The sequence below is a fragment of the Notamacropus eugenii genome, chromosome 4 (genome assembly GCF_028372415.1).
Source record: "Notamacropus eugenii isolate mMacEug1 chromosome 4, mMacEug1.pri_v2, whole genome shotgun sequence".
NCBI lineage: Eukaryota > Metazoa > Chordata > Mammalia > Diprotodontia > Macropodidae > Notamacropus > Notamacropus eugenii.
In genome coordinates this window covers 410,436,930-410,460,936 of record NC_092875.1, presented here as the reverse complement: position 1 = coordinate 410,460,936, position 24,007 = coordinate 410,436,930, and the positions used below count along the sequence as shown (strand labels likewise).

Below are 24,007 nucleotides of genomic sequence, written 5' to 3'. Positions count from 1 at the left end.
GTGGAGAGAAATCAAAAAGTTGTCTGAGCTCTCCCTAGTTTCCCTTCACAACAACATTAAATCAAGCCTTTCAACAGATTCTGGAGTGACATAACCCACAAAAAGATTGAGTGAAACAATTTTCCAGTTTAATACCACTTAGAAGAATTTTAAGGAAGGTCAGGCTCACCTGGGTAGAAGGGGAGTGCAGCCCAGCACAGATCATTTCTGGGCAAGCCAGTGAGAGGCTCTAAACATTACTCAGATCAGCAACCTAGGCCCCTCAGGCCTGGCTCAAAAGGCAAGTGGCACAGCAAGCTAGCTGTGAGGCCTCTAGCCCAAGTGTAGCAGGCAAACTGCCAGTCCAAGAATCCTGGTATGATAGGTACAAGTACACTGGGCCACCAAATTGCAGTAGGCAAGCCACTAACACCTGAGGCCCCAGTGCAGAAAGCCAGTGACCAGACACCTGGCTCCCAGCACAAGAAGCATGGGACAGTGTTTCCTATGCCCTAGGAGCATAGAACAACTTCTTTAAATGAGTCAAAGGCAAGAAAAGCTTTTACAATGGAGGGGAAGTTGGTGGGAGGTGAGAGGGAATGAGTGAAGCTTACCCTCATTGGATTTAGCTTAAGGAGGGAATAGCATAAACACTAAATTGGGTATGAAAATCTATCTTACCCTGTAGGAAGGTAGGAAGGAAGGGGATAAGAGAGGGAAAGGGATGATGGAAGGGAAGTCAAAAAGAAGGCGGGTTAATCAGAAGCAAACATTTTTGAGGAGGGACAGGGTCAGAAGAGAGAATAAAATAAATGGGGGGGGCAGGAAAGGATGGAGGAAAATATAATCTTTCACAACTTGACTATTATGAAAGTGCTTTGTGTGACTACACATGTATAATCTATATTGAATTGCTTTCCTTCTCAATGACAGTGGGTGGAGAAGGAGGAAAGGAGAGAATGTGGAACTCAAAGTTTTAAAAATGAGTGTTAAAAATTGTTTTACATGCAACTGGGAAATAAGCTATCCAGGCAATGGGGAATAGAATTCTATCTTGCCCTACAGGAAAATAGAAAAGAAGGGGATGAGAGGAGGGGATAGAAGGTAGGGCAGATTGGGGGAGGAAGTAATCAGAATGCATACCACTTTGGGGCAGAGGTAGGGGAGAAATGGAGAAAAAATTAGAACTCAAAATCTTATGGAAGTGAATGTTGAAAACTAAAAATAAATTAACAAAAGTCAAAAAAAAAAGTGAACAAACAATAACAAAAGAGCCCTGATCATAGAAGACTATTATGGTACCAACTCAGAAGAGGACAGCAATGTCAAAATGCCTACTTGCAAAGTCTTATAGAGGAAGATGAATTGGTCACAAGCCCAAAGAGCCCTCTTGGAAGAATGCAGAAAGAATTTTGAAAATCAAGTAAAAGAAGTAGAGGAACAATTGGGAAAAGAAATTACAGTTATACAGGAAAGCAACTTGTAAATGGAAGCACAAAAACTGGAGAAAACAACTGCTTTAGACGTGGACTTGGTCAAATGGAAAAGAAAGTACAAATTTAGAAAATAATTCCTTAAAAATTAGAATTGAGCAAGTGAAAGTAAATGACTCTAATGAGACATCAAGAATCAAACAAAATCAAAAGAATGAAAAAAAATAGAAGAAAATATAAAATACTTAATTGGAAAAAACAAGTGACCCGTAAAATAGATCCTTGAGATATAATTTAAGAATTATTGGACCACCTGAAAGTCAGAAACAAACAAAAAAAATAGCCTGGACAACATCTTTCTAATTGTCAAGAAAACTGCCCTGGTATTCTAGAGTGTAAAACAGTCATTGAAAGAATCTACCAATCACCTACTGGAAAAGGTCACAAAATGAAAACTCTGAGGAATATTGTAGCCAAATTCCAGTATTATCAGATCAAGGAGATAATACTGCATGCAGCCAAAAATGAACAATTCAAATATCAAGGAGCCACAGTCAGGATGACACAGAGCTTGGTAGCTTCTACATTAAGAGATCAGAGGGTTTGGAATATGACATTCTGTAAGGTAAAGAAGCTTGGGTTACAGTCAAGAATCAACTACCCAGCAAATTTGAGCATAATCTCTCAGGGGAAAAGATGGACATTCAATAAAATAGGGGACTTTCAAACTTTTCCTGAAGAAAAGACCAGAGCTGAACAGGAAATTTGATCTCCAAATAAAAGACTCAAGAGAAGCACAAAAAGATAAAGAAAGAAAAAAAAATATTCAATAAGATTAAGCTATTACATCCCCACAAAAAAAGATGATACTTGTAACTCCTGAGAACTCTATCTGTATTAGAGCAATAAGAAGGACTATGCATAGACAGAGGATGCTGGCATAAGTTAATTTTGATGTAATGATATAAAAAAATTAAGGGGGAAAAAGATTGTACTAGGAGAAGAGGAAAGGAGGAGTCAGAATAAAGTAAATTACATCACATGAAGAGATGAAAAAGACCTATTACAGTAGAGGGAAAGAAAGCAGATGGCAAACATTTTTTGAACATTATTGTCAATGGATTTAGCCCAAATAGGGAATAACGTACATGCTTAGTAGGATATAGGAATTATCTTACCTTATAGAGAAGCAGGAGGGAAAAGGGAAAGAAAAGAGAAGTGTTGACAGAAGGGAGGGCAGATTGAAAGAGATGGTAGTCCTAAGAAAAACACTGGGGAGGAGGGACAGTGTGAAAGGAAAGAGAAAAGTATTAAACAGGGGAGAAAATAAGATGAAGGGAAACACACAGTTAATAATCAGAACTATGAATGTGAATGGGATGAACTCTCCCATAAAACTGAAGCAGATAGCAGAGTGCATTAAAAACTAGAATCCTGCAACATGTTGTTTACAAGAAAACATTTGAAACAGAGACACACACAGTACAAAGGAAAAAGGCTAAAGCAGAATATATTATGCTTCAGCTGAAGTAAAAAAAACAAACAAACAAACAGGGGAAACAATCCTGATCTGACAAAGCAAAAGCAAATCCAATTAAAAGAAATAAGGAAGGATACTACACCTCACTAAAAGGTATCATAGACAATGAAGTAATATCAATACTAAACATATGCACCAAGTGGAATAGCATCCAAATTCTTAGAGGAAAAGTTGAGTGGGTTACAGGAAAAAATTGAGAACAAAACTATATTAGCAGCAGCCTTCAACCTCCCCTTCTCAGAACTAGATGCATCTAACCACAAAATAAACAAGAAAATGTTAAGGAAGTGAATAGAAATTTAGAAAAGTTAGGTATGATAGAATTCTGGAGAAAATTAAATGAGGATATAAAAGGTAAAACTTTTGCTCAGAGGTATATGGCACCTTCACAATGACCATGTATTAGGTCTTAAAATTCTCACAATTAAATGCAGAAATATTAAACGCATCCTTTTCAGATCATGATGCAACAAAACTTACATGTAATAAAGCTCGATGGAAAGATAAGGAAATTAATTAGAAACTAAATAATCCAGTCCTAAAGAATGAACAAATCCAACAACAAAGCATAGAGCAATCAAAAATTTCATTAACCAGAATGACAATAATGAGACAATGTAACAAAATTTATTGGATGCAACCAAAGCAGTTCTTTGGGCATATTTTTGTATCTCAAAATGCTTGCATCAATAAAACAGAGACAGGAGATCAATGAATTGCTCATGCAACTAAAAAAGCTAGAAAAAGAACAAATTAAAATGCCCTAATTAACTACCAAAATAGAAATTCTGAAAATCTAAGGATAGATTAATAAAATTCAAAGTAAAAATATTACTGAATTAATAAAATTAAGAGCTGGTTTAAAAAAAAACAATAAAATAGATAAAGCTTTCGTTAATTTGATTTTAAAAAAAAAAAGAAAAACCAAATAACCAATTTCAAAATTAAAAAGAGTGAATTCACCACCAATGAAGAGGAAACTAAAGCTATTTTGCCTAACTTCATACCAATTAATCTGACAATCTAAATGAAATGGATGAATACTTGCAAAAATATAATTTGCCCAGATTAAAAGATCAGGACATAAAATACTTAAATAACTCCATTTTAGAAAAAAATAAATTTAACAAAACATCAATGAACTCCCTAAGAAAAAATCTCCAGGGCCAAATGTATTTACAAGTATATTCTATCAAACATTTAAAGAATAATTAATTCCAACACTATATAAACTATGGAAAATAGGCAGAGTCCTACCAAATTCCTTTTATGGAAGAAATAGTGCTGATACTTGAACCAGGAAGAGCCAAAACAGAGAAAGAAAATTATAAAACAATTTTTATATTGTTATATTATTGGGAATATTATTGCCAAAATTTTAAGTAAAATGTTAGGAGATTACAGAAATTTATCATGAGGATAATATACTATGACCAGGTGGAATCTATAGCAGGAATGCAGAGCTGATTTAACGTTAGGAAAACTATCAACATAATTAACCATAACAAATCTAAGAAAAATCATATGATTATCTCAATAAATTCAGAAAAATTTTTGATAAAATATAACATCCATTTCTACTGAAAATGCTAGAGAGTATGTGAATAAATGGAGTTTTCTTTAAAGTGGTAAGCAGTATATATCTAAAACCATGAGCAAGAATTATATGTAATGGGGATAAGTTAGAAGTATTCCCAATAAGATCAGAAGTGAAATAAGGATGCCCATTATCACCACTGTTATTCAATATTGTGTTAGAAATGTTAGTGCTAGCAATAAAAGGAAAAGAAATCAAAAGAATTAGAATAGGCAATGAGGCAACAAAACCATGACTCTTTGCAGATGATATTATGGTATACTTAGAGATTCCTAGAGAATCAGCTAAAAAACTAATTGAAGCAATTAACAACATTAGCAAAGTTGCAGGATATAAAATAAATCCATATAAATCATTAGCATTTTTATATATTGGCAACAAAACACAGCAGCAAAAGATAGAAAGGCAAATTCCACTTAGAGTAACTGTAGACAATATAAAACATTTGGAAGTCTATGTGCCAAGAGAAATCCAGCAATTATATGAATATAATCACAAAACAGTTTTCACACAAATAAAATTAGATCTAGACAACTAGGAAAATAGTAATTGCTCATGTGCAGGGCAAACCAATACAATGAAAATGACAATTCTCCATAAATTAATTTATTCAGTGCCATACCAATCAAACTATCAAAAATTATTTTATAGAGCTAGAAAAATATAACAAAATTCGTCTGAAAGAACAAAAGGTCAAGAATATCAAGGGCATTAGTGAAAAAGGAAATGCAAAGGAAGGTAGCCTAGCAGTACCAGATCTAAAACTATACTATAAAGCAGCAGCATCAAAACCTTTCGATAATGGATAAGAAATAGTGGTGGATCAGTGGAATAAGTTAGATACACAAAACACAGTTACTATAGTCATTGACTTATGTAATCTACTGTTTGATAAACCCAAAGATTCCAGCTTCTGGGATAAGAGCTCACTATTTGAAAAAAAAAACTGCTGGGAAAACTGGAAAATAGTGTGGCAGAAACTAGGCATAGACTACCATCTCACACCTTATCCCAAGATATGATTGAAATGAATACATGATTTACATATAAAGGGTGATACCACAATCAAATTAGGAGAACAAGGAATAGTTTACCTGTCAGATCTATGGAGAATGGAAGAATTTATGATCAAACAAAAGATAGAGAACATTATGAAATGTGAAATGAATAATTTTGATTACATTAAACTAAAAGGATTTTGCACAAACAAAATCAATGCAGCCAAGATTAGAAGGAAAGCAGAGAGCTGGGAATTTTTATAGGCAGTGTTTTTGATAAAGGCTTCATTTCTAAAATATTTAGGGAAATGAGTCAAATGTATAAGAATACAAGTCATTTCCCAATCAATCAGAGGTCAAAAGGTATGAAAAGGCAGTTTTCCAGTGAAAAAATTAAAGCTACCTATAGTCATATAAAAAAAATGCTCTAAATCACTATCACTTAGAGAAATGCAAATTAAAACAACTTTGAGATATCATGTTAGTGGGTAATTGGCTAATATGACAGAAAAGGAAAATTATAAATGTTGGAGAAGATGTGGGAAAATTGGAACACTAATAATTGGTTGTTAACTGATACAACCATTCTGGAAAGCAATTTTATGCCCAAAGGTCTATCAAACTGTGTATATCCTTTGATCCAGCAATATCACTACTAGATCTGTATTCCAAAGAGATTATAAAAAAAAGGAAAAAAAGACTCACATGTACAAAATGTTTATAGCAAATCATTTGGTGGTGGCAAAGAAATGGAAATTGAGGGGATGCTCGTCAGTTGGGGAATGGCTAAACAAGTTGTGGTATATGAATGTAATAGAATACTATTGTGTTGTAAGAAATGATAAGCAGGCATGTTTCAGAAAAATCTGGAAATACTTACATAAATTGGTGCTAAGTAGAGTAGGACCAGGAGACATAGTACACATTAATAACAGTATTGTATGATGATCAGCTGTGATAGACTTAGCTCTTCTCAGCAATACAATGATCTAAGATAAATCTCAAAGTTCCATGATAGAAAATGCTGTCTACATTCAGAGAAAGACCTATGGAGTCTTAATGTAGATCAAAGAATCCTATTTTCACTTTTATTTGATTTCTTTTTTTTCTTTCTCATGATTTTTCCCTTTTTGTTCTGACTCTTCCTTCACAACATGACTAATGCAGAAATGTGTTTAACGTGATTATGCATTTATAACCTATATCTGATTGTTGTCTTGGAGAGAGGGGAGGGAAGAGTGGGAGGGAGAAAAATTTGGAACTCAAAATCTTACAAAAGTGAATGTTGAAAACTATTTTTACATGTAATTGGAAAAAAATAAAATACTATATTAAGAGAAGAAAAGAATTGAGTGAAAAATGGAACACTGTAACAGCTGTTCAATTTGTGGAGGCACTGGCCCATAAATATCCTCATTGACATCAACCCCAAAGACCTCCATTGTACTTCACTGACCTGATGCTGATGAAAGAAGAGTACAATTCTGGAACAATACTAGAGGATCTCGGTAACTCCCAAATAAAATTCTTCTCTATTCTGATAGCATAATAAATAAAAGTTATAACTTGTACTTCATCTTACAAGGACAGTTTAAAGATGACTTGCAGACCATTTAAATGGAAATCCTCTTTTAAAGAGGAGGTAGGGGAATTTCATTGAATGTGGTTAGCCTGATTATACCTTTCCCATTTCTAGCAGTGTAAAGGCTTGTATTGTCCGTGCAAGATGTGTGTATGATGGAATACATGTCCAAACACATGAAGAGGTGACTTGAAAGGAAGCATTGATAGATAAATCTGGAATCTCACCCACTCCTCTCCAAAGGAGACTTTAAATACTATATTCAGGGGAGCAGAATACAAAGTCTGAGACTGGTCTCTCTACTGTTCTCTGAAGAAAGTGTACAAGAATAGAATTATACTTGTCTGCTTTCCTTTAGTATTGCTGGCCTAGGGACGCTATTGGCTTAGAACAAAAATCCAGTGTTCTTTTGGCTGTTCGTTAAAAGAAGAAAGTTACCCCAACACTATACCCCAAAGCTTGACATTTCCTTACAAATGCAAATTGCACACATGCAATGCACACTTGTGTGTGTGAAATAATAACCAAGCAGATAACAAATATAAATTAGAGAGATTTTATGGATTAAAATATATCAGAAAATGCACAAGAATGAATAAGCTCTTTAAATGCGAGCTAGATGAGTTCTTATTCAACCAAGAGAATGATCTGAATTTTATCCAAGTGGAAATTCCCCAGATTCTCTAGAGAGAATATAGATTAGGAAAATCTGCAGGACCTGACTACACTTGTATATTTGAGAGAAAGTCTTTCTCCTTAGAACTGGCCCAAAGAGATCTTAGAACCTCATGTGTCTTGCTCAAAGAGGAAATGAAAAATGTTTCTCCTTCCCAGATCTCCACCAATTAGGAGAGTGATGTAAAAAAATTTCTCTTTGGCTAGAAGTTTGTATTACAGCAGTACCTATATTTAAAATGAACAACACAAAGCTGTCATCCACAATTAATTCTTTTATTCTTATCTTGTTCTTGGCCTGCTAAGGAAGCAGAGGGTTTTTGTTTATCTATTGGGTGATATTTTCTTAACTAGTAATTCTCTGATCTGCTTGACCCTTAAAAAAAAAGCTACTCAGTAAATGTCAAGTATCTAAATGTACGTTATTAGTAGCACTAAAAGATGTAGGGGAAAAAAAAGGTTTCTTGATGAGGAAGCTAGAAACATTATTCATAGCCCCTTCTCTTATATCTGTATTTTACCCACTTTGCATAATTTCCTTAAATGTCCCCAGAGACATTTGTATTTTACGCTCCTGTGTCCAATATGATGGCTGTCAGGATTGTTGTGCATATTAAGATAACTAGTTATCATATGGATTCAGCTGACATTTGTTTAATTCCTACTGGGTGCCAAGTTCTCTAGGTAGGCATTTTATAGAAGTAAAGACAATAAAAAAGGAACACTCTCTGACCTGGTAGAGTTTATAATCTATGAGGGAACAGAAGACTGATACAGATGTTTGCCACCTTCCCACTGTTATTTTATTTAAATGTGTCTCTATTGCCTTTCAGTTGTCCACCATCCATCAGGTCAAACACTGGAAAAGACTGAAACAGGATAATAAGAGAAGTCAACATTAGACAGAAGATTATTTATTTACATATCATCTTTCCTATAAATAGCAAAATCATTAATCAATTGACAAGTATTTACAAAGCATTTCTATATGCCAGGTAGAGTCCTAGAAATTGTGAATTTAAAGACAAAAATGAAATCATTCTTGCCCTTGATGAGGACTATATTAGCAAAATGAATTGAATTTTTTTACCAAAATGACTTAAACTATTAGGTCAAAAATTAAGTCCAAAAACATATAGCAAATCTTTCAACTGTAAAAAAGTTAGTACTTAGCCCTATGATAAAATTAAATATTTGGAACTCAATGGGACCTTAGAGCACCTAGTGTACCTCCCTTATTTTACACATGAAAAAACTAAGACCTGTTAAGGTGAAGTGATGACCCAGGTAATAAGTAGCAAGGCTGAGATTCAAACTTGCATCCTCTGAATGCAGATCCAGTATCTTTTCCACTTCATCCAAATACAATAATGTAAATGAGTTTTCATTTTTTCAGACTATCTTCATTAAAGCATATTTGCATATAGGTATGTATCCTCTTAGCTAGTCAGGGAGTTGAATGTCATTTGTGGACAGAATATTTACTATTAACATATGGCTCACTAGTTTCTGGGACAATAAGAATCACTAATGAACCTAATGGTCCCATTTCATTTATGCTGCAAAATATCTAATGAGAGCAGTCACTACACTGCACCATATCTATATGTGCTGTATCAAACCATGACTGGGAATTGATTTTTTTTTAAGTCAGATAAGGAAAGGAAACAAATCATCATCAAGAGAGGCTTTTACTACAATAAAGAACATGGGCATGTATGAATGGAAATGGGCAGTTTGGAATTGGTAACAAGATATGAAGACCTCTTAAACACTGATTTGAAATGAGGTTTGATCAATAATAGCCAGATGTCCTAACATGTAGCCTTTTCAATACCATATGTCAGATGGCTCAACAACATGGAGTGACAAAGTGAACCTAAATTGTCAACTGGTGAACCTAAATCAGTAGCCTAGAAACTAACACTAAACAATGGTAACAAGAGTGCTCTTGTTAGATGTGGCAAAGCCGAAGTGGGAAACAGACTTATGCTTAATTCTTAGAGGCTTCCTACCTTTAAACATATATACAAGTCAGATCTAGAAATTTTGCAATAGGGTCCAAGAAGTATAAATATCCCTTTGCCTAAGCTGTTTTTCACAATGAGGAATATACATATTGCTGGTGGTGACTGGTGCCAGAGATGGGTCCTCAGAGGTAAAAAAAAAATCAGTATTTCATTAATAGTCTTAAAAATTTTTATAAGAAACAGCAACATGAACTTTAAATTCTAAATTTTGAAAGCAAGTTCTTATAATAAAAATTATAATTTGGGAATATACATAATTCCAAATCGTATCCTTGAGTTTTTTGTGTAGCATGGACTTCTTCTTGTAATACTGTTTTTATATAAAGCACATGAAATGCTAAATTTCTCTTAGGGATTAGTGAAAATGAAGATGCATATAAGTTCACAGACTCTGAAAGTCCATGAATCTCAGGTTAAGAATCTCCACTTTAGTACATACAGTGAGAAATGATGCTTTGTGTCTTCACTCTATCAGTGACTTCTTGACCTCAGGCAAATGACTGTTTTTCTGTGGTTCAGTGTTTCCAGACGCATAATTAATATAATAAAACCTTGCTATAAGGATTTTCTGCAATGGTAAAGAATGTTTAGTTTGGCTAGAGAAAGCTCATAGGTTGCTTTCCATCTGAGTCAATCTGGCTTGCAACAAGAAACACCATACCATGGGCAAGATTAACCCCCTTACCCTGTAGAGCCATCTTTCAGATATGGGCCATTCATCACAATGAGACCAGAGGACAGAGAGAGACTAGATCAGTACAAACCCATGACCCTAACCATAAAAACAAAGCAGAATGAATGTCAAGCTGCCCAAGTTCTTTCTTTACACGGGAAGTTCCAAGTATTCAGATATATAACATATCAAGCATTTTCCAAATAAAACATTGCAGCAAGGAAACCTACTAATTATGGGTGCCATCTGTTCTGCTTGTGAAAATGTCATTATTTATTTCATCAGGAAACATTCATGAATTTTAATTTATTATTTCATGGTGTAGTTTCTGGTTGTTAGGATACTGGCATATCTTCCTTGTGTTTCCAGTCACTGGCTTCTCCTTTCTTGTCATTGGAAAGAAGTGTGTGAGCTGTTCAGATAGTATTTTACAAGCAATGGAGTTCTATCTCTAATTAGCAATAGGGAAAGAAGAACTTTGGAAGGATAAATCTATCTTGTTCTTTCTGAAACAACCAAAGGTCTACAAGGAATACTATTCTCTTTTTGATTTCAAGTGTTAATGGTGTCAGCAATTGTTGCACCAAAAACTCATAACTCTACATCCCCAGTCTTGACAGGTAAAATACCTCTCATTTAACCATGGGGTCATTTCTCTCTAGAAATAATGTCTTCAGGTTGTCACATGTAAAACTTCAGAACAACGAAGCAGCAAGAACTGCCAAGGAGCATGTAGTATCAGAGCCTTGACAAACCTGGGGGGCCTCACTCAGAAAGTGTTCCAGGAGGAGATCAAGAAATAGCTTCCATCACTTAATGGCGTACTTATACATTACATATGTGCCTAATGCAAAGCAAGTTCCCTTGTGGGGACTGTCATCCAGGGTTAGACATTTAGGCCTGCTGGGCCTTGAGTGATGTGAAAATGTGTGCCACTAAAGATAAAAAAGTTTTGGTGAAAAAAAGGGTCACACACCCTGTTGTTTTCCATCTAATTATGATGTTATGACAGCCTTTCTAAGCTTTCAATAAAGATTTTGGGGGGAAATACATGGAAAGGAATAACCAAGAATGACCTATTAGAGCTAATGAAATTGTCACTCTGATTATTTCATTATTAGTAGTCAAGTGAAATGAAAAGATCACTTTGAAAACTATTTTCCTACCACTTAATAATAACTCAAAACGTGAATATAAACACCCCAACAGGGGCATTCAGGAATTTTAAAATACTTTTGAGTGAGTGGTCAATCATACAACTTTGAAAACACTTAATCTGTATGCTAAATAGCCATGAGGAAATATAGCACCCACCTGTATTGATCCACAGTGTGTTCGTCCTTCATTGCCGAAGAAGACCATGCTGTCAGAGAAATAATGACATGACTTGCACTTGACTCTTGTGTTTTGAGTGAGGGAGGGCTGTGCAGGTCACCAGCCTCACTTCTCCTCCAGAGTTGTCTGAATCCAGTGACCAGATATTCATCAGGATGACTGGAGATGACCCAGGATGAGGCAATTGGGATTAAGTGATTTGCCCAAAGGTGACACAACTGGTGAGTGTCAAGTATCTGAGGTAAGATTTGAACTCAGGTCCTCCTGACTCCTGCACTAGTGCTCTATCCACTGTACCACCTAACTGCCCCCTTAGCCACAGTGACACTCACTCAAAGGCTTCAGATATAGGGTTTGGAACAAGTGTTCAGAGGGCAAAAGTCAGATTTTGCTTCGATAATTCCTCTGGAATTCTGAAATTCCCTTAAGAGGCAGCTTGTGGTTACTGGATACAGTGTTGGGCTTAGAGTCAGGAAGAGCTCACTTCAGATTCAAACTAGATATGTGACCCTGGACAAATCACTTTACTTCTATTTGCCTCAGCTTCCTCAACTGTAAAATGGGGGTAGTAAATATCTCACAGAACTGTTACGAAGATCAAATGAGATAATATTAGTAAAAGCATTTAGCACAGTCCCTGACACATAGTAGGCACCATATACATGCTTGTTCCCTTTCTCTCTGCTCCCTCTAGGCTCTGCCCTATGATTTCTTCACCAAATATTGGCCTACAGAAAGAGCTCAAGAAGGCATCAATGTCATACCCACTAAATTTCAATACTATGAAACTAAGACAAGTAACAGAATCCTTTTCTCCTTACTCAGAGCTTTGAGATGTATTATAGAGCACTGAAAAGATACTAGCTTCAGAGTTCAGAAGACATAGGGCTAAGTTCTACCTATGACACATACTGACTTTGTGACCCTGGGCATTGACACTTAACTTCTCACTGACCGTAGACCATTCTTTAAGACCATCTATTGTAGATGAAATGCACTTGCATCAAGCCCAGATCAGGGAGAGGAAAAAAGTCAGGAGTTTGGAGCCGCACAATGTGATCTAAAAGACCAATGTCTTTATTGGGTGTACACTTAGCAAGAAATGAGCTAGAATGAATTTCAACAAGCAAGCATCCATCTGATCTCATCAACTTCTAACCAATCAATTTATTCCCACTATAGCTCTTTCATTCAGTTAAAAATTTTCCAACCAAAAGAAAAAGAGACTTGAATCATGAAATATTATTCTATTATCCCTTATAATGAGATGAAGGCTATTACCATTTGGTTTTATTTACTATCTTCCACCATGCTGTGTCTTAGACTATCATGGCCTCCAGCTTTCCCATTTTGTTTAGACTATCCTTCCTAGTTCTCCTTACCTATCCAAATTTTCCTTTTACTTCAAGACTTAGATTAAAATCTTAAATCTGTAAAACCTCCCCTGGTCTTGATCACCCAAGCTGTGAAATGACCTCTTTACTCTGAAGTGTTTTCTATACCTCATATTTAATTAGAACTTTGGGACAGATTTATTCTAGAATTTTCTGCCTACTCAGTGTACTAGAAAGTTCCTTCAGTTTACCTCTCAATTTCCTGATGCTTTATGTCTTGAAATCCAAAGACACATATCTAGCTATTTTTTTTATCTGACACCTCTCTGGTTATCTCTATCCATCTTATCGCTACCTCTTCCTCCCAGTCTATAGCTTTATCCTTCCACTATGGTTTTAGGAAATTACTCTGTAAACAATCCCATATCCCCTCCACCTCTTTACTCTGAAATTTTCCTTTCACACTTCTTCACTTCCTACCAAAACCCAATGTAGAGTATATGCTCTGAATTTACTATCCCAAAGCAAGACCTGATAAATATGCCTGTTAAGTTTCTAGGAGTACTCTGAGAGTTTGGAGGTTATTTCCTCCATTGTCTTTGGCTCAAACACCATCAATTGTTCCTCCTCCACCCATTTTTAGGTCCCAGTACTAGGGAGGACCCAGTTCCATTTAACCACTTAATATTGGATGGCTTTTACAAAAGGATATTTACTTAAGATATAATAAAAATAAAAGTATAAACATTCACCCCAGCACCTTGGAGAGCACACTGTTCTATCTTACATCACTCTCTGAGGAGAATGGGGTCATTAGCATAGTTTCTACTTGACCTTGCTCCCACTAATTTCATAATCCCACAGAGTTCCCCCCAAGTTCATAATCAGATGTGACAAGACTGCTGGAGCAGTCCTCATCTCAGTCCCCATTAGGCTTGAACCTGAAGGTCACTCTTTGCTCCTTAGATCATTAATGTTGAGCTTGTTGCAAAACTCAGAAGCTGAAATACTGGGATACCAGGATACACAAAGGCTTGCTCTCCTGAAATTTTGAAACTCATAAGTTCAGAGTCTCTTTCCCTAAAATGAAACAGAAAAAGTAGTGAGGCAAAAAAATAAGAAAGAAAGAAAAAAACAAGGGCCACTTCCAGGGGCCCACATGCAGGCCTAAACGGGAAGGTTCCAAGACTTCTTCCTTTACAACATTTTTCTCTCAGCAGTTGTCATCATGGGGTCAAAGAGATTTAACAAGAACAAACAGCGGAAAAGCAAATAGCAGAGTGGCTCGCTGACAGTCCTTTCTAAAGTCACCTCCAGTTCCAAATATGTAGCGTAAGAGCCTGATGCTCTGAATCACATGGCCAGAACAAGTTATAGAATGCCTACAATACAAGTTATAAGAATGTCTACACCAGGTCCAATGTCTCTTTCTGAACTGTTCACATTCTACGTCATCACAACTCATGTGCCAGTCCTAGTAAGGTTGTATTTCTTTTGAGGTTTTCATAACCCTCCTTCACCCTTTCCAGTGCTGACTTGTCCTTTATTTCATGTTCCCTAGAAAAAAGCCTAGAAAAAGAATGGGTATGTTCCTTGCTTTTCATAACCACTTTCAAATTCTATCCCTGAAACCATTACTCAAACATTTACTTTAAAACTGGAGTTATTTGAGAATACCAGGATACTATCTACTGACCTTCAGATGTTCTTCCTCAAGTTTCTCCTCTACTTTGATCTTTAGTTACATTCATGACCCAACACTTTGATCTTCAATCTATTCAATATCACAAAGCCTCTATGGTCTGCTGTACTTCAGTCAGCTGATGGATCTTAGAAGGTACCATTATATAAAACTGTTGAGCCTCCAAAATCCTTTTTATCCTCATGTTTTCATTCCTGAACCTATTCTTAGTTCTCACCATGTTCTTCACTTCCTTGATAGGTTGTTAATCACCCAGTCCACTTAATTCTGACTTTACTTTTCTCTCTCTTCAACAAGGATACTATATTTAATCCAATTCTATTATGCAAACATTTATTAAGTACCTATTATGTGTGTGGCACTGTACTGGAAGCTGAGATTATACATTTAAAAAGCAACACACCATGCTTAACCTCAAGGAGTTTAAGAAATTATATTAGCTAATGCAATGTATGACAAACTTAACATGCCTTAACTTTGCCATCCTCATAGCAAAGAACTCTGAGGGGAAGATATTTGCTTCCATTGCTGTTCAGTTGTTTCAGTTGTGTCTGACTCTTCATGACTCCATTTGGGGTTTTCTTGCAAAGATATGGGAATGATTTGCCCTTCCTTCTTCAGTTCATTTTACAGATGAAGAGCTAAGGCAAACAGGGTTTAAGTGACTTGCTCAAGGTCACATAGCTACCAAGTGTCTGAGGCCATATTTTAACTCAGAGGGATTAGCTTTCCTGACTTCAGCCTGATACTCTGTCCATTGCTCCACCTCACTGCTCATAAATATCATAGGTATCCTTGTCTACATTCTACAAATGAGAAAACTCAGGCTTAGAAAGATTAAGTGATTTGTCCATCCTAAAATTTGTAAATTTTGGAGGAAGGATTTGAACTCAGTTCTTGTTGACTCTAGGTCAAGTGCTCTTGCCATCATACAATATTGTCACTCTAGAAAAAGACAGGTTTCCACAACTGGTAAAGTTAGAGATCTAGGCATGGTGAGGGTGGAGGAGGAAGATGGAATGGAAGAGGTAGCTCCTAGGAAGGCACTGGAATAATCAGATTGTGATTCCTGGCAGAATTCTGATGACCAAAAAGAAATTGAAGACAGAAAGAAGCAATTAGAATCTGAAATAATTGCTCCATTTTAGGATTTGTGATAAAGAAAGAAAAGAAACAGAAGACAGTATAACAGGAATTCTAGATTTGGAGAGAACAAATGTACTAAGAAAGAATAAACTATCAAACTCTAAAATCTAACAGGTGAAGTTAACCCAAAAGGGGCTGAAAGCTCTCAAGAATTAAATCCCAAAGCTGTTGACTGAAACAATTCTAATGACAAAGAAAAGGGGGAGATTGTCTTAAGGAACTGATGAGGGTGTGCATGCAACATATAGGGATGGAAACAATAAAATGAATTTAAAATGTAGGAGATCTTATAAAACTAATGCAAAAGACAATATAGCTAAGAGCGAGTAAAGGCTACCAGTGAATGCTAAAAACAACAAAGGTGTTTTTTTTTTCTTTAAATCAGAGTAGGAGAATAATAAAAGTTATCATTTATGTAGCACCTACTAAGTGTCAGGCACTGTCCTAAGAACTTTATAAATACTATTTCATTTGATCCTCACAACAGCCCTAAGAAGTGGATACAATTATTATCCCATTTTATAGTTGAGGAAACTGAGGCAGAGGTTAAGTGACTTAACCAAAATCTGTCTGTCTGTCTCTGTTCATCCTTCATTTCCAAAGAAGACCATGCCATCAGAGAAATGATGACAAGGCTTGCACTTGACTTTGTTTTGAGTGAGGGAGGGTTGTACAAGGTCGCTTACGTATTAAATACCTAAAGCCAGATTTGAACACGTCTTCCCAACCCCAGGCCCTGTGTTCAATCCACTGTGTCTCTCACTGTCAAATATCAAAGGAATACAATCAGATAACATGGTGGATAGGGTGAAGATAATAGTTAAAGGAGAAATGGAAGAACTACACAAATCATTTGTTTCCATTTTCTCAATCAAGGAGAATCATCTTTAACCTGGAAAGGACAGCAAAAATCAATAAAAGGGATTCCAAACAAAGTAAATATTGAGAGATCATCTAGCTGGTTAGTTCAAGTCACCAGACTCAGTCAGTCAAAAAACATTTATTAATGTACCAAGCACTGTGCTACATTATGGTTAGAGAAAGAAAGGTAAGAGACAGGCCATGTTTTCAAGGAAAGCACAGTCTACAAATTACATCCCAAAGTCCTGAGAGAACATTAAGGTGTTATGATTCACCTTCTGTCAATAATCATTGAAAGGTGATAGAGAATGAGCAAGAGACCTCAGGAAATGGTCAAATATTCCAATTTCCAAAAAAGTAAACTGAATGGAGTCTGCAAGCTATAGTCCAATGAATTTGACCTTGATTTTCCAACAAAGTTCTAGAATGGTTAGTACAAACGAGACAACAAGGTGCCCATTAAGAGCCAGTGTGGTTTCATCAAGAAGCATGACTTATTTAACAGGACTAATGAGAAAATATGTCAAGAGAATTCCATAAAGGGAGTTTACTTAGATTTCAGAACTACAATTGATAAAGTAACATATGATATGCTTGTGGATAAAATGAAAAGATATGGGATAGATAGCAAGGCAGTTAGGTAAATTTGGAACTAGTTTAAATACTGAACTAAAAGAATAGTAAGTAATTAATGACTTAATTTCAATTTGGAGGAAGAGCTCTAATAATAATGGTGTCTAAGCACTTTACAAATAGTATCTCATTTGATCCTTACAACAACAGGGGAAGACAGGTGCTTTTATTGTAGCATCTTCATTTTAGAGATGAGGAGATTAAGTGACTTGTCCAGGGTCCACGGTCATACAACTAGTAAGTGTCTGAAGCTGATTTAGAAGCTAGGTCTTCCTGACTCTATTTCTGGCACTTGATCTGCTACACCTCCTCTAGCTCTTCTACCCATTGTACTTAATGCAGTATCCTTCTTTAGTTGTTCTGATAACATTTTTATCAGTGACTCAGATAACCACATAGGAGGAATGTTTACCAGATTGTCAGGTAACACAAATCTGGGCAGGATAGATAACTTGTTGAATGACAAAATAAGTGTCCAAGATACTTTAACATACTTGGGCCAAATGTAATAAGAAATGTGTTAGCAATAAGTGCCAAGTCATCTTGGTTTAAAAAAAATAACTCCACACATAAAAGGTTGGGGAGTTGTAGCTAGATAACAGATCATGTTAAAAAAAAATCTGGAGGATTTAAGAGGACTAAAATTTCATTATACATAATGTTCAATACAATCATGTGCATGTGCAAAATTTATAAAAACTCAACTGTGAAACAACCTTTACAGAAATAAATGAAGGCAAATAATCAGAGAGATATTCACTGCCCATGGTTGAACTAGGTCAATACAGTAAAATAATAACATTACCCCAATTTTGAAATTTAGTACGAAAACAGTCAAAACACTGAAGAGCTATTTTTAGAACTACACTAAAAATGGAAAAAATTAACTTTTAAGAAGAAAAAAGTTATAGACTCCAAAAAGAAATGATAAAAATAGATTATGAAGGAAGAAAAAACAGCATTACCTAATTTCAAGTTATATTATAGATCAGTAGTTATCAAAATTATTTGATACTCAGAAATAGTCCTAGCATACCGTGGCTGTTACTATGTATAATGTTCTCCTGGTTCTGCTCTTAATAGATAACTTTCAAGCATTCATGATGAATAAGACAGAGTTTAGTACAATATTCTAAATGAAAATGTAAGAGACAAGAGAAACCTAGATAGAGAAATAAAGGAAACTTAAAAGGTCCCTGTCCCCAGTCATCTTGGAATAAAGCAAGACCTCAGCCAGCCAGAAGCACCCCATATTCACCTTTCCTTTGTGGAACTGTTCCAGAACTGTGACTATGAAATATATTTATTTTGCTTATTAATCCCACAGAAGCCTGAAGCTCTGCTTTTGTATTAAGAGTATTCAACATGGAACTAGCACAGGTCAAAGACTCAGACTCATAGAAAACAATTGGTCAGAGGGGAATAAGATCTTAAAAAAAAAAAAAATTTTAAACAATTTTATAACACAAAGGTCACCACCTTACTGACTATTTCTGTACTTTTTATATAATTTTAGTCTTTGCACAGGAAGTCTGATTCTGAATTTTTCTTCCAGTGATAGCAAACACTAAAACTCTAACTGAACACAATAATGACAAAAATGCCTTGGTTTAAGTTGAAAGCAGAACATTGGTAAATGGATCTTGCACCCATTATTAGGAAGGTACAAATATCTTTATTCAAAAGTACAAAATAAATTATCTGTTGGCATGGATACTGACAGCAACAAAACATTATAAATTTTGTCAGCTGAAACCAGTAACTAATAGTTACAGTGATTTTCTGAAACATCAGCGTTTACTTGAGTCCTCTCTCCAGCTGACTTTTCTGAAGTGAGCAAAGAACATCGCCTTGAGTCTTGCCTGCATCACAGATCCTAACAATAGACCATTGAAATTAAAACACACAGCCTCCCATGCTATCCATCCCTCCCATACCAGGTTCTTTTTCTTCTTTAGAAATTTCAGTAACAACTTCTATTGCAGTTAGCAGAGAAGCTATATCAGCAGCATCCCACAAAGAAGTTACTAAAACCTTAGTCAGGGTAATTAATCCTTTTTTCCATCATATTCACAAAATCTCAGAGCATGGCATCATTACCAGTTTTTGAGGAGCTTTGTAAAATTTTCTCATCAATGAACCTTCAATACCCACATTCTTAGCAATGCTCACTGCAGGGATTTTCAGGGTCTTAATTATTTCTATTCCATTTTTTAAAAAATCTTCATTAGCTAAAATTAATGACCATAAGGCATCAGTACCTTGGTCTTTCTTTTCATTCACTTTTACATCAATTATTCCACCAATCTTTATTTCAGTCACTCCATCAGAAAGTTTGGCCAAACATTCATTTAACTTTTCTTTTTCAAAACCCCTAACAGTAATCTCTGTTTAGTGATTTCTTGAATACACTTCTCAGTCTGGGATTTTTCACATATTCTTTTCAAAATCATGGAATCATCTTTTGTCATGATAATCTCCCCAACTTTTCCAAAGTCAGGAACTTGAATATCTTCAAGATTCATAGCAAATACGTCTTCTCCAAATACTGCACAACCACTCACAATAGAAATATCCTTAAGCTGGTTCTTCCTGTTCTCACCAGAACCTGAAGCTCTTACAGCAACAATTTGCAACCCAACTTTTAGCCTTTTCAAAACTAGCATACTTAGGGTTTGTCCATGGACATCTTCAGCAATTATGACTAATGGCTTATGGTGGGCATTTGTAAATGCAACTACAGGTACAATAGATTGGATACTAGAGATCTTTTCACTTAAGAGAACATAAGCATCCTGAAAATAACATTTGTGACCTTTATCTGTATTAATAAAATAGAAACATATAACCTCTGTCAAACCTGAGGCCTTCAATAATTTCTTATTTATCATTCAATGTTTTTTTTTACATCTTTACTTTGATGACGTTTCATCCAACCTTTTCCATTGCATGTTGTCAATTTCTTGGTTTCCATTTGCAGAAATTGTAGCAACCTGAATAGCTTCTCAGGAGCTGTGATGGGTTTAGATTGCTTAGTAAGCTCAGTAATGACAGCATCAGTCAACTTCACATCTCTTGATCTACTTGATTTTCTTCTTGTTAATCTCACTTAGCAATGGACCATGCAAGAACCGCAGCAATAATAATGTGATCCCCAGCCTGGCACTAATGTTTTCATATTTGTCCTTCAGGTTTATTGTTTTGCAATAGTCATGCCATATTTTATGACCCTGGGACTTCCCAACTCTATTCAATGATCCCAGTTCTCCTCTTGGACCATAGAATAATGGTAACAACATCTACTAAAAGATCTATACCTTGAAGCATTAAGCCTTTAGTGTCTATTCCAAATTTGACATGTTTAGCATAAACATGTCGGGGGTGGGGGGAGAGTGGGGCAGTGCCTTAGACACTGGCCTCCTTTGATGAAGGGCTGTGGGAACCTGGAGCATTTCAGTGGGGGTAGGTGGACAAGGGTATGGTGCAGATCATCAGCAATAAGTGGGAATGCAGTTTTGATAGAAATCTGTAGAAGATATGGATTCTGACAACCCATCCATCAGCCAGTAGCCATTGAAACATAGCACACAATTCAGACATATATGCCAAGTAAAAGATAATTTATGAAAACCATTAATTAATAAGAAAAGCATGTGAATGATAAAATATTACAACATGCAAGAATGGAAATAAATGCTGAAAACACAAAAAGTCCCATGTTAGTTGATATTGGAAGTATTGAGTATAAGGGAAATTCAGGCAAACAATGCAATGTGTTATATTAAGGAAATACAAGGCATTTTCACCTCCTTGAGAGCATCGCCATCACAGTAGGTAAAAGGTGTTCATTTCTATGGATAATTGCATGTTGCATGGTATTTCCCAAGAAGAATATAAGAACTCAGATAAAAATTTAAGATGTGTTTTATGACATGACCAGTAAGGAACATTTTCATTTAAAACATATCTTGTCCTTCCAAAAGAATTCCTGTGAAATTGTTTCCTGCTTTTCTTCAGATTGTTGCTTTAGAGAATTATATAGAGAAAATTAAAAGAGAAGATTTTGATGTATTTCTCAGCCTTTCCCGGCACATTTAGCAAAACTAGTATGTGCTTGTCATAAAAAAATATAAACCAGTGCAAAAAAGCAGAAATATTAAGCTGTCTTTCTGAGCACAAATCAACAAAAATATATTCAATAGAGGACATTAAAAAGAAAGGATTCATAAACAAAGAACAAATAATTTAATAGTGAAGAATGTGTAGGGCAAAGAAGAAATAAGAGAAACAATAGATACTTTCATTACAGAAAATGAAAACAATGAGACAATACAAGATTTTGGGAAAGCAGCCAAAGCTATGATCATAGGAAAATTGTATCTCTAAACACTTCTAGTCACTCAAACATTTATTAAGCATCTGTTATGTTCCAGGCACTATGTTGAGAATTGGGGATAAAAAAGAAACACAACAGGTAGTCCCCTGCCCTCAAGGAGCTCTCTAATAGGGAGACAATATGTAAATAACTATCTGCAAACAAGCTATCTACAGAATAAATTGGAGATTATCAAGTGAGGGAAGGCATTAGAATTAAGATAGATTAGGAAATGATTGCTGTTGTTTCAGTCATGTCAAACTCTCTGTGATTGTATTTGGGTTTTTCTTGGCAAAGATACTGAAGTGATATTCCATTCGCCAGCTCATTTGACAGATGAGGAAATTGAGGCAAATAAGTGAAGAATGGTCCAAGGTCACACAACTAGTAAGTATCTGAGGGAAGGTTTGAACCCAGGTCCTCCTGACTCAAAGGCTGATACTAAGGCTTCCTGAAGAAAAGTAGGATTTTACCCAGAAACTGAAGGAAGTCAGAGAACCAAGGAGACAGAAATAGAGTGTCTTGTGTAAGGAACATCAGGGAGATCAGTGTTTCTGGGCCACAGCATATGGAGTGAGGTGTAAGGTATAACCCTGTTATAAATGTCTTTGAATGCCAAAAGATTTTGTATTTGATCTTGGAGGTGACTGTTGTGCTTGTCCTTCGTTGTCAAAGAGGACTGTGACATCAAGGAGATGATGTCATGACTTGTAGTTGACTTTGATTTGAGGGAGGGAGGGCTGTGCAAGGTCACCAATCTCACTTTCTCCTCCTGAGCCATCTGGGTTCAGGGACCACATATTCATCAGGATGACTGGAGATGATCCAGGATGCAAGAAGAGACCTTGGCCCTTTAAGCTAAGGCCTTTTCAGGTTCTCACTTTAAGTGAGGTAACATCCATTCAGTGAATAGGCCTCTTTAAGAAGTGAGTCCAGGGATGGGTCCTTTAATTAAAAAAAAATCAACCTGGGAGGAGAAGATCCTGAGGGTTGCTGGTCAAAAGAGAAACAGTTACTATTGACATTCACTCTGAGCCAAGGGGGCCCAAAAGATAGTCATTAAATGGAGCTTGGGCAAAAACCTCTTATGGTCCAATCTATGAGCTCCAAACTGAATCGGATTTAAGGTTTAGTGTTTGAGAAAAGAGGAAGGAAGGAAGGAAGGAAGGAAGGAAGGAAGGAAGGAAGGAAGGAAGGAAGGAAGGAAGGAAGGAAGGAAGGAAGGAAGGAAACTAATGGCTGGAAATTTTTGGATGTGATAGGGAGCCACTGAGTTTATGGAAAGGGAGTGATTTGTGTTCATCCTTTGTTTTTGAAGAAGACCATGACATCAGACTGTTTCTCTTTCCCTTCTAGTTTGATTTAGTTATTTTTTTTCTTTTGCTCATTAAAGGGGCCATTCCCTGATGACTTTTTAAAGAAGTCTATTCACTGAATGGGTGTTACCTCTCTCTAAGTGAGTACCTCAAAAGGCCTTAGCCTAAAAAGGTCAAGGTCTCCCATTGCATCCTGGGCCATCTCCAGTCATCCTGATGAATATTTGATCACTGGATTCAGATGGTTCAGGAAGAGAAAGCAAGGCTGGTGATCTTGCACAACCCTCTCTCCCTCAAAACAGTCAAGTTCAAGTCATGTCATCATTTCTCTGATGTCATGGTCTTCTTCAAAAACAAAGGATGAACACAATCTGTGAGTAGACCAAGTTGCCTGAGTGAGGACCCAACTAGCTGGGTAACTCAACTCATCCTCTCTTTTCTATCTCCCTCTCCTCTTCCTTTTCCTCTCCAAAGGAAAGTAAATTTGGATGGTCAGAAGCTTCCAAGCTAACTTGGGGTTTTAAAGGGAGTGATAAGGTCAGACCTGCAGAAGGATGGAATGGAGTATGCAGAGACTTGAGTCAGGGAGACCCAACAACAGGCAATTGCAATAACCCAGGCATGAAATTAGGAGGGCCCTGCATCAGGGTGGTGTCAGTGTCAGAGAAGATAAGGGGAAGTGCGCAAGAAATGTTAAGAAGGTAAAATCAAAAGACCTTGGCAAAAGATTGTATAGGAATGAGGAGGTGGGGAGAGAGGAAGAAGTAAAGCGTGACAATTAAATTGTAAATCTGGTTG

General features: G+C 36.1%; 2 pseudogenes; one reads left to right on the top strand and one right to left on the bottom strand.

Annotated features, from left to right (window-relative positions):
• LOC140502663 (NADH dehydrogenase (ubiquinone) complex I, assembly factor 6-like) overlaps positions 1-21,616 on the top strand; it is a 63,652-nt pseudogene extending 42,036 nt beyond the window's left edge.
• On the bottom strand, positions 19,415-21,000 carry LOC140498771 (60 kDa heat shock protein, mitochondrial pseudogene; annotated as a pseudogene).
• Positions 21,617-24,007: the final 2,391 nt, after the last annotated feature.